This window comes from Myotis brandtii, unplaced genomic scaffold, assembly GCF_000412655.1.
Source record: "Myotis brandtii unplaced genomic scaffold, ASM41265v1 scaffold1297, whole genome shotgun sequence".
NCBI lineage: Eukaryota > Metazoa > Chordata > Mammalia > Chiroptera > Vespertilionidae > Myotis > Myotis brandtii.
Genome location: NW_005354584.1, coordinates 81004 through 89601, shown reverse-complemented (window position 1 = coordinate 89601; position 8598 = coordinate 81004). Strand labels below are relative to the sequence as shown.

Sequence of the window (8598 nt, the reverse complement as noted above, 5' to 3'; positions counted from 1 at the left end):
CACATATATAATTACATATTGTTTTTGTGATTAATCACTATGCTTTCATTATGTTCAATATGTAACAACGAAATTGGGGGTCACCACAACATAAGGAACTGTATTAAAGGGTCGCGGCATTAGGAAGGTTGAGAACCGCTGTTCTAGAGGAATGCACATAAATAGTTAAGCCAACATTGGTCACAAGGGGGCAGTCTTGCCCCACAAAGATTTCTTGCTGCTGTTGGCGACTGGCACTTACACCCGCTCTCTCTAAAGACTTATACATATCAACAACACTCTTTGTTCTTCCTTTTCCAGGACCCGTCAGCAATTAAAAACACGCCAAACACTCTACATGTATCAGACTGTTAAATGTCTGTGGACGGTTAAAAAATATTTCTAAGGATTTTTTTTCTCTTGCAGTTTTGATGCAACTCTAGCTTGTTATCACCAGCGATGAAAAGCGGGCCTCCTGGCCGATGTGGTTCCTTCGGGCCGGGCTGGGACACGGGATCCTCTGGGCAGAGGCAGGCACGGACAAATGGTCCCTCCCTCCTCTCAGCACCTAGGACCTGTGCATGGGTCCGGGACTGCGCTGCAACTCGGAAAGACGGAGAGGACTGATCTGGTGGGCGGAAAAGCTGCTGAGCTATGGAGACGTGTCCTGGGTTCCACCCCTCACAGCTGCGTTTATCGACAGAGATCCGCATCTACTGCACAAGCGTCATGGATGTCAGTTCTGGGCCCCAGGTGGCCATGTTGGAAGGTCTTGGCGCTACCTGGTCGACTGAAGATCACTGGAGTATTATATCATCACCACAAGAGTAGAATCCATAGAGCTAAAGTGTGGTGTGCCTGTGCTGGTGGCAATGTTTTCAAGGTGTGTGTGTATATATATATATTTTTTGCTAGCAGCTTCACACTTTGCATAGGGTGCTTTGCCCAGACAGAGAGGGGGTGCCCTAACTATTTGCTGAAGGAAAAGAGGGGCATGTGTTTCTCCACAATTTCCCAATAATTTGTCCTCTGTTTGAGAGGTAGGCAGTTGTCAGTGAATGGACCGGATTGACACAATCATAATTTTCTATTTGGAGGTAAACACACAGCAACGGAGTGACCCCTGAGGGTAAGCATCCAAGGCCACAGCGTGCTGTGCCCTGTGTGAGAAAGGCCAAGAATCGCTGCGATACACGGTATCATTGGCTACATGTGAACGATGCTGATTTTGCACCAAAAAAGAGCTTTCTCTGAAATTTTCTTGCTTATCTTAGAGCCACACTAAGAATTATATATTAAAGGGTGAAAATAATTTGCTGAAATCTCACTTCTTCTCCTTAAAAAGTCACTGATTAGCAAAATTGTGAACAAACAGCTTTTCAAGCAAGTCAGCAGCAAAATAGTTTATCCAAACAAATTACCCTGGTCGTGAAGAGAAAGTTCCCCCCACCTGGGATCCTTGGCCAGAAGAACGAGTTATTTTAGGAGACCATGTGGGTGGAATTTCATGTCATCTTGGAGGGAGAAGAACTTTCCTGACATGATGTGACTCATAAACTGTAAAGGAAAAATATTGATAAATTTGACTTCACTTAAATGCAGAGCTTCTGTATGTCAACAACACCATAAACAAATTTAAACCACCAACCACAACATGACCATCAAGTTAAAAGATGGAGCCGGTCTTCAACCTAGCACTTTTCCACTGCTAAGAAAAAATATTTACAACACACTGTGGTGGAGGCTGGTAGCTGGCTGTCCTCTGAAATCCCTTCTTCCATTGTCCTGGAATTCTAGGGAGGCCTTGGTACAACTCTCCGAGGTACCCACAATCCCTGGCTCCTGAATTTCTTGCCCTTGCATGCTCTCCTCCCCTTGAGTGTGGGCAGGACATGTGAGTTGCTTCTAACCAATAGAATATGGCAAAGGTAGCAGGACATACCTGACTGTGTGTGTGATTCTGTATATAACACGGTAGCACCCAGCCCGGCTGGCGTGGCTCATGAACCAGGGACCCCTCATGGGGATGTCGGGCCTACACTGGCAGTCGGACATCCCTCTCGCAATCTGGGACGCTGCATGCACCAGTGACCATACTTTTCATACAGTATGAAAAGCTTCGACCTATGAACCAGGAAGCCACAGTTCAATTCCTGGTCAGGACACGTGCCTGGGTTGTGGGCTCGATCCCCAGCAGGGGCCATGCAGGAGGCAGTCAGTCAATAATTCTCTCTCATCATTGATGTTGCTATCTCTTTCACCCTTCCTCTCTGAAATCAATAAAGAATATATTTAAAATGGCAGCACCCATCTTGCTGGAGTCTCTCTCTTCAGTTGGCTTAGAGGAAATCCCAAGTGACAAGGGACTGGAGTGGCTCCAAGGAATGGTGTGCCGAGCCGGCACGGCCATGGGTGAACCTGAGGGGGGAGGGGGGGTGGTGAAGGATTTAGAAAAGACAGACAAGAGAATAAAGCTGGGGCTGGGTGGGACTCTGCTCTCTAATGGAGAGAGAGCACCACAGTCTGCAAGCCGAGTCTTTATTTTATAGCCAGGTTCCAGGAGGCAAAGTAAGGGCGTGGTCACAACGTTCTTTCGGGTTTTAAATCTACTCAATTAATGCACCTGATCAAGCTTTGTTTACTTGCTGCACCTCCTGCAGCCCATATCACTCAGCCACGTGGGACCACAGGTTCCGACCATAAGGTCAAGCTTACAACTATAGCCTTTGGCTATCATTGTGCTGGGACTTGCCCGTGGCTTTGCCATGAGAGGATCGTGCCCGCTCATCAGTCCCAGGCTCGAACCTGTCCAAATGCTATATAGGCAGTGGTTCTCAACCTTGGCTGCACATTAGAATCACCTGGGAATCTTTTTAAAATCCTGATTTCTGGGCCTCATCCTCCGGGAATTCTGTTTCTTTGAACAACATTAGTAACAAAGAAAGAGAATTCCCGGAGGATGAGGCCCAGAAATCAGGATTTTAAAAAGATTCCCAGGTGATTCTAATGTGCAGCCGAGGTTGAGAACCACAGCTGTAGACACTCTCCACAGAATGGGGAAGCTTCTGGCAGATCTGCAGCAAGAAACCAGAGCGTCCATCGATAGCTGCAGGGACCAGAGTCCTGCCCACGTCCAGAGTGAGCTTGGAAGCAGATCCATCCCCAGTTGAGCCTCAGATGAGGCTGCAGCCCAGCCAACCCCTCAATTGCCATCTTGCAAAGGACCCAGGTAAGCTGTGCCCACGCTCTTGACCCACAGAAACTGGGAGGTAGGAAATGTTGAAGTTTAAGCTACTAGGTCAATGGTAATATTGTCAGGCAGAACAGATAGCTAATGCATAGCCCGACTACCTTGCATCTCCCAGCCTGCCTTGTGGTGAGATGTTGCCACATGACGAAGTTCTAACCCACAGAATGTGAACAGAAGATATAAAAACGGCCATCAGCCCACGGAAAGATGCTCAACATCACGAATCGTTAGGCCATTAGGGAAATGCAAACCCAACCACGATGAGGGAGCAGCTCACACCCATCAGGACGGCCTCTATCAAAGAACTCGAAAGAGCAAGCGTTGGCGAGGATGTGGGGGAACTGGAGCCCGTGCGCTGTGGGGGGCATGGAGGGCGGTGCGGCCGCTGGGGAAACAGCGTGGCGGGTCCTCCAAATAGCAAACTACCACGCGACCCAGCAGTTCCAAAGAATAGAAAGGGGTCTCGAAGGGATAGCTGTACATTCATGCTCCTGGCAGCATTCTTCACAGCAGCTGGAAGGTGCAAGCAATCCAGTGTCCACCACCAGCTGTCGGAAGAGAGGGGGCTGCAGGGCTGGGTGAAAAAGGTGGAGGGATCAGGCAAAACCCAACTCAGACACACAGACAGCTGTGTGGTGCTTACCACAGGGAACGGGAGGGGGAGCCGGGGGAGAGGGTAAGGGGGTTGAATGGTGAGGAGGGAGACTTGACTTGGGGGCGGGCGGTGACCGCACAGCACAGGGGACAGAGGATGGGCCGTAGAACTGTGCACCTGGAATGAAAACGCACACGGGCCTGGAAAACGCGTGATCTCCTTCTGTGACATTTCCGCCCGCTGCTTCCCGCGTTCCACACAGGCGGACTCATGTACATGACCACAGGGTGCTCCTTTCCACAGGCTTCCTGGCTCTAAATTTGTAGCTAAAACGTCCACTTACTCAAGAACAGCAATAACGTCCAGCATGCCCACCGTCGAGCACTTAAGGCAGGTTTCTCAGCCTCACGTTACTGACACTTGGGCGGATGTCCTTCCTGGTGGGGTCTGCCCTGGGCACTGGGGTGTTAGCAGCACCCCTGGCCTCCACCCACTAGATGCCAAGAGCACCCCTTCTCCAGTTGTGCCAACCAAAAATGTCCCAGGCATTGTCAAATGCCCCCCCCCCCCCCGAAGGGCCAATGTGTGTCTGTCTGGAGCACAGCCGCTGATTGGCAGGTGTGGTTGGAGAGAGGGCAGGATGGAGGGGACCATCCGCACCTGTGATGCCACTAGGACTGGGAGCCACCTGCTCTGTGACCTTCCTCCTAACCCTGCCCAGTGGTTGTGACCTCCCCTGCAAGGGTGAAGGACACAGCGGGGAGGGCTGGGGTCCGCTGGCCCTCACTCCATCCCGTTGGCCGGCAGCAGCGGGTCTGTGTGTCGCATCTGAGCCGGGTGTGTGGCAGGAGGGCCCGGTGCTGCTGCGGCCTGCGTGTGCTCACCTGTAGCAGGGAGCGCACAGGTCGACAGGGACCAGACAGCTCACACCGGCGAGTGGTGCCCGAGTCCCTGCGGCTCCGCAGTCCCCGTGACCGGGAATCGACCTGTGACCTCCTGGTTCATAGGCGACGCTCAACCAATGAGCCACGTGGGCAGGCACGTTTTATGACGACTAGTGCTGTTTCGAATCTTTTCAAATGCTCTGCTTTGATAATGACAAATGCAGTAAATGCATGTGTGTATAGGCGTGTGTGAAAGGAGGGTGTTACTATATAAAAAGGAGGAATCGTGAAACTGTGGGAGGCGCTGGCCACTCCGGCGTCCCGATGGCCTGGCCAGCGCCGCACGAGGGCAGCCCAGCCCAGCCCTCTCCCCTCATGACGGCAGCCTCTGTTCCCTTCACAAGAGCCACCAGTGTGCAGCGGAGGGGCCTGTGGTGGCTCTGAGTCCTGGAGGTTTAGAGCGGCCATCGCAGTCCGAACTCCGGTGACGTGGCCATGACCGGCGGGGCAGCTGGGCCCAGCCTGCTCCTGGGTTCCGAATGCTGCGGGAGGTGTCCTGCGGGCCAGGGTGGGGGAGGGCGCCTCCCTGGCACATGCATGTGCGTGTTGTGTGTGTGGAGGTGTTGTATGTGGTATGTGTGTTGTGTATGGTGTGGGGGATGTAGGATGTGTGCTGGGGTGTGTGAGGTGTGTATGTTACACATGGCCTGTGAGGTATGTGTATGTATGTCCTGGGGTGGGCGGGGCGGGGCGGGTACGGTGTGCTCTGAGCGAGGGTGGGGAGTTGCTGAGATAAGGAAGTTGTGCCCAAATCTCTTAGATGACAACAGATCACCAGCAGGACACACACGCACAGATTGACGTTTTCAGTACAAAATTCAAAAAGCACAGAGATCTGTGGGTAAAGGAAGTATTCTCTTCATTCTTCCCCAGCCTCTGCTTGTCCCCTGCAGTGGAAACATTTAAACACAGTGAAACAGACCATACATGTGAAGTGTGTGTGTGGAGGTGGGAGGGTCTCCCTGGGCCTTGGAGCAGCCTTTGCCGCCCGGGCCCCCTTGGGGCTGCACCCCTTCCCCCTTGGGATGGTTTCTTGCCAAAGAGTGTGAGGCACTCTGGAAGGCCAGGGCGCCCCCCCCCCCCCCCCGGGGCACACACCGGCTTCCTTTGGCGTTTCGGCTGTGGTTGCTGGTGACGGACCTGGGCGGGCCCCTTGGACACGGCCTCTGCTTCCTTTGAAAGTGGAAATGTTTCTATTGTTTCCTTTTCCTTCGCTGATGCTTTTTCAAATGGAAAAATACCATAAATATAATCAGAAAAAGATTAGCAGATATTTTTGCTCCCAAATTATTTGAGGAACAAAAGGTCAGATTTCTTTAATTAGAGCTTCCTTTTCAGCATTTTCCGGCCTCGGGCCTTTCCCAGCAGGGCTGATGCTCGGAGGCGCCAGGGCGGGGCCCCCGAGGGGTCCTGACTCAGCGCTGCGTGCGGCCCCAGGAGGTGGCCACGCTCTCCAGGAACACGGATCTGATGTGTGTGCATGTGTGCGTATGTTTTTTAAAAAGGTCGGATACCATTTTGGGGGGGATGATGGGGGGGAAGCACTCATTGCCAGGAGGGGTGGGAGAGAACCCCACCCCCAAACCACACACTTGTGTGCTGACCATGGACATGGAGGGATGTTTGTGGACCCTTCATGTGGTTCTTGGGCGACATGGCATCTCTGGGCTGTGGGTCTGGGCGCCTCCTGCTCCTCTGATGTCCCTAATTGGGGTTAAGGAAGAAATGTCCGAACGCGCCCCGTTTCCCAGAAACAAGTTGGTTCCATTTTTTTGAAATGAAATGGGTGAGAGCCTTTGAAGATGGCTGTCTCCTCGCGTCCGCAGTGAGGCCCGTGGCCTGGGGGCCGCGCTCTAGCCCTTCCCCGGCGTTACCTCATCGTCCCCAACAAGTGCCACGTGCTCCGGGCTCCTCTGCTCAGAGGCCTGTCGCCCTGAGCAGCTCGGACCTGCCCTTGAGCTGAGACACTGCTTCCCAGTGGGTGGTCAGCAGGGGGCGGCCCGCGTAGGGAGGGGGGGGACCCTGGAGCTGGGCGCTTGCAGTGATGCTGAGGGGCTTACATCTCTGTGGGCAAGCTCTGCTCTCCATCCTCCAAGGGGTGCGATGCCTCCCAACCACAGGGGGCAGAATGGGGCGGGGAGGAGGGGCTGGTGGGAAGCTGGCCGGTATGTCTGGGTTCAGGGTCAGCTCACAAGAGCATCTGTCATCTGCACCATTATCCCAACAGGGGGCGCCTTTGCAGCTTGAAAACCTTCCGGAAAGACCTTCGTGTTCTATTCCCAGGTCTACAGAGCAGCCTGTGGATTTCGGTTTCTATCTACGCGGTGATAGTTATTCTTGGGAGAGAGTCGAGTCTGTGTCTGCGTGGGGGAGGTGCAGCCTCGGGGTGCAGGTGGCGGGGGGGGGGGGCTGGGGGTGAACCAAGGCAGGTAGAGAAATGTCGACCTTGTTCTAGATCCTTCTTGAACCTGTTACTCCTCAGAACACCCTAGAGCAGAGAGCATCATATAACGATGCTATATGACCTTCGAATGAATAAACCTTTGTTTTTGGTGAACTGTGGCTCCATATATAAAGTATTTACCGCGATGTTTCCTGGGAATGAGATAAACGTGCGGGGAGCCGCTCCGGGTGACCCACCCGGTCCTCCTGTGCCTGCAGCAGGAAGGTGGTCCGGGGAACCCCAGGCGCAGCTGTAATGACTGTCCGTCCCCCTCAGGTGGTCTCAACAGGTAAACTCTGACCATCTCCAGGAGACCACGCCTCTCCCCACACGGCGCCCGGATGTGGACCTAAGGCAGCACAGCATGGCCTCCCGCATCCAGGTCCCACCCGGTCCAGCGCCTGGCAGGGGGCGGGCCAGGGGCTCCTGGCTGAAGCTCCTGCACAGCTTCTTGAACCCATTGTGGGCCTTTCAGCGTGGCTCATGGAAAGGTCATCTGGGGAGGATTTTAAAGAAAACGCTCGAGGTAGGAGACCTGGTTTGAGCCCTGTATGGAGGTGGAAGAGGCTCCCACCACCACCACTTCACTGGCCAGCCCTGAGCCCAGCTTCTGGCTGAGCAGTGCTCCAACTGTCCAGGGGGGCAGCTCCTGAGTTGAGCATCTGCCCCCTGGTGGTCAGTGTGTGTCAGAGCAACTGGTTGATTTGCATATTAGGGCTTTATTATATAGGATATGTTTAGAAAGATTAGCCTTATGGGAACAGAAATCGGCTTCCTTATATCTTATACCAAAAAGACCTCATTTGCATCTTTGAAACAAAAGAAAGTGACTTCTAAGTCCTCTTCCATGTGACAACCCTCGGGATTTATAACAAACTTCTGGTTCATCCATCTCTCCTCTTTTCCTTGCTGACCACACGTGGTTCCTTGTCACCGTCCCCCAAACCCTGTGGTTCCCATGCCTGGCACCGTCTTGGTTTTCATCCTGGACACTCTTGTGAACCATGACTTTCTTAAAAACATGTGTCCAGAAAGGGAGAGAACATTCCAAACGGGTGTATTTTTAGAGACCTTCCTTGTTGCGTGTTTTTCCCCCTCTTGTTAAATGGTAAGTTCCTGATGGCAGAGACCTTTTCTGCTGTCCGTCTTTTTTACTGGAATTTTATCAAAGCCTCATACAGCCATCTGCACGTCCTGGAGGGTAAGACGTGTCCTGGACAACACTGACAAGTCTCTTCAAGACGGCGGTGGCTGGAGCTGGCTGATGTCTTCTGAGGCCAGTCGGTAGGCCCGTGGGGAGCTGGCTGTTACACGGTGGATGCCTTGAAATCAGCCACGGTGGGAAGGTTTGCCCCTGGAAACCGACAGGTGCTGGGAATGCAGATGT

The 8598-nt window shown here is 53.1% G+C and overlaps 1 long non-coding RNA gene across 3 annotated transcripts in view; it reads left to right on the top strand.

Moving 5' to 3' along the window:
• LOC102247895 overlaps nt 1–1291 on the top strand; it is a 6361-nt gene extending 5070 nt beyond the window's left edge. For 2 of the 3 annotated variants that reach the window (XR_001360824.1, XR_001360823.1), the window contains one exon: nt 406–1291. This is a non-coding gene — a long non-coding RNA (uncharacterized LOC102247895). The remainder of the gene's footprint in view (nt 1–405) is intronic. The other variant, XR_001360825.1, reaches the window with a different exon arrangement.
• The last annotated feature ends 7307 nt before the right edge of the window (nt 1292–8598 follow it).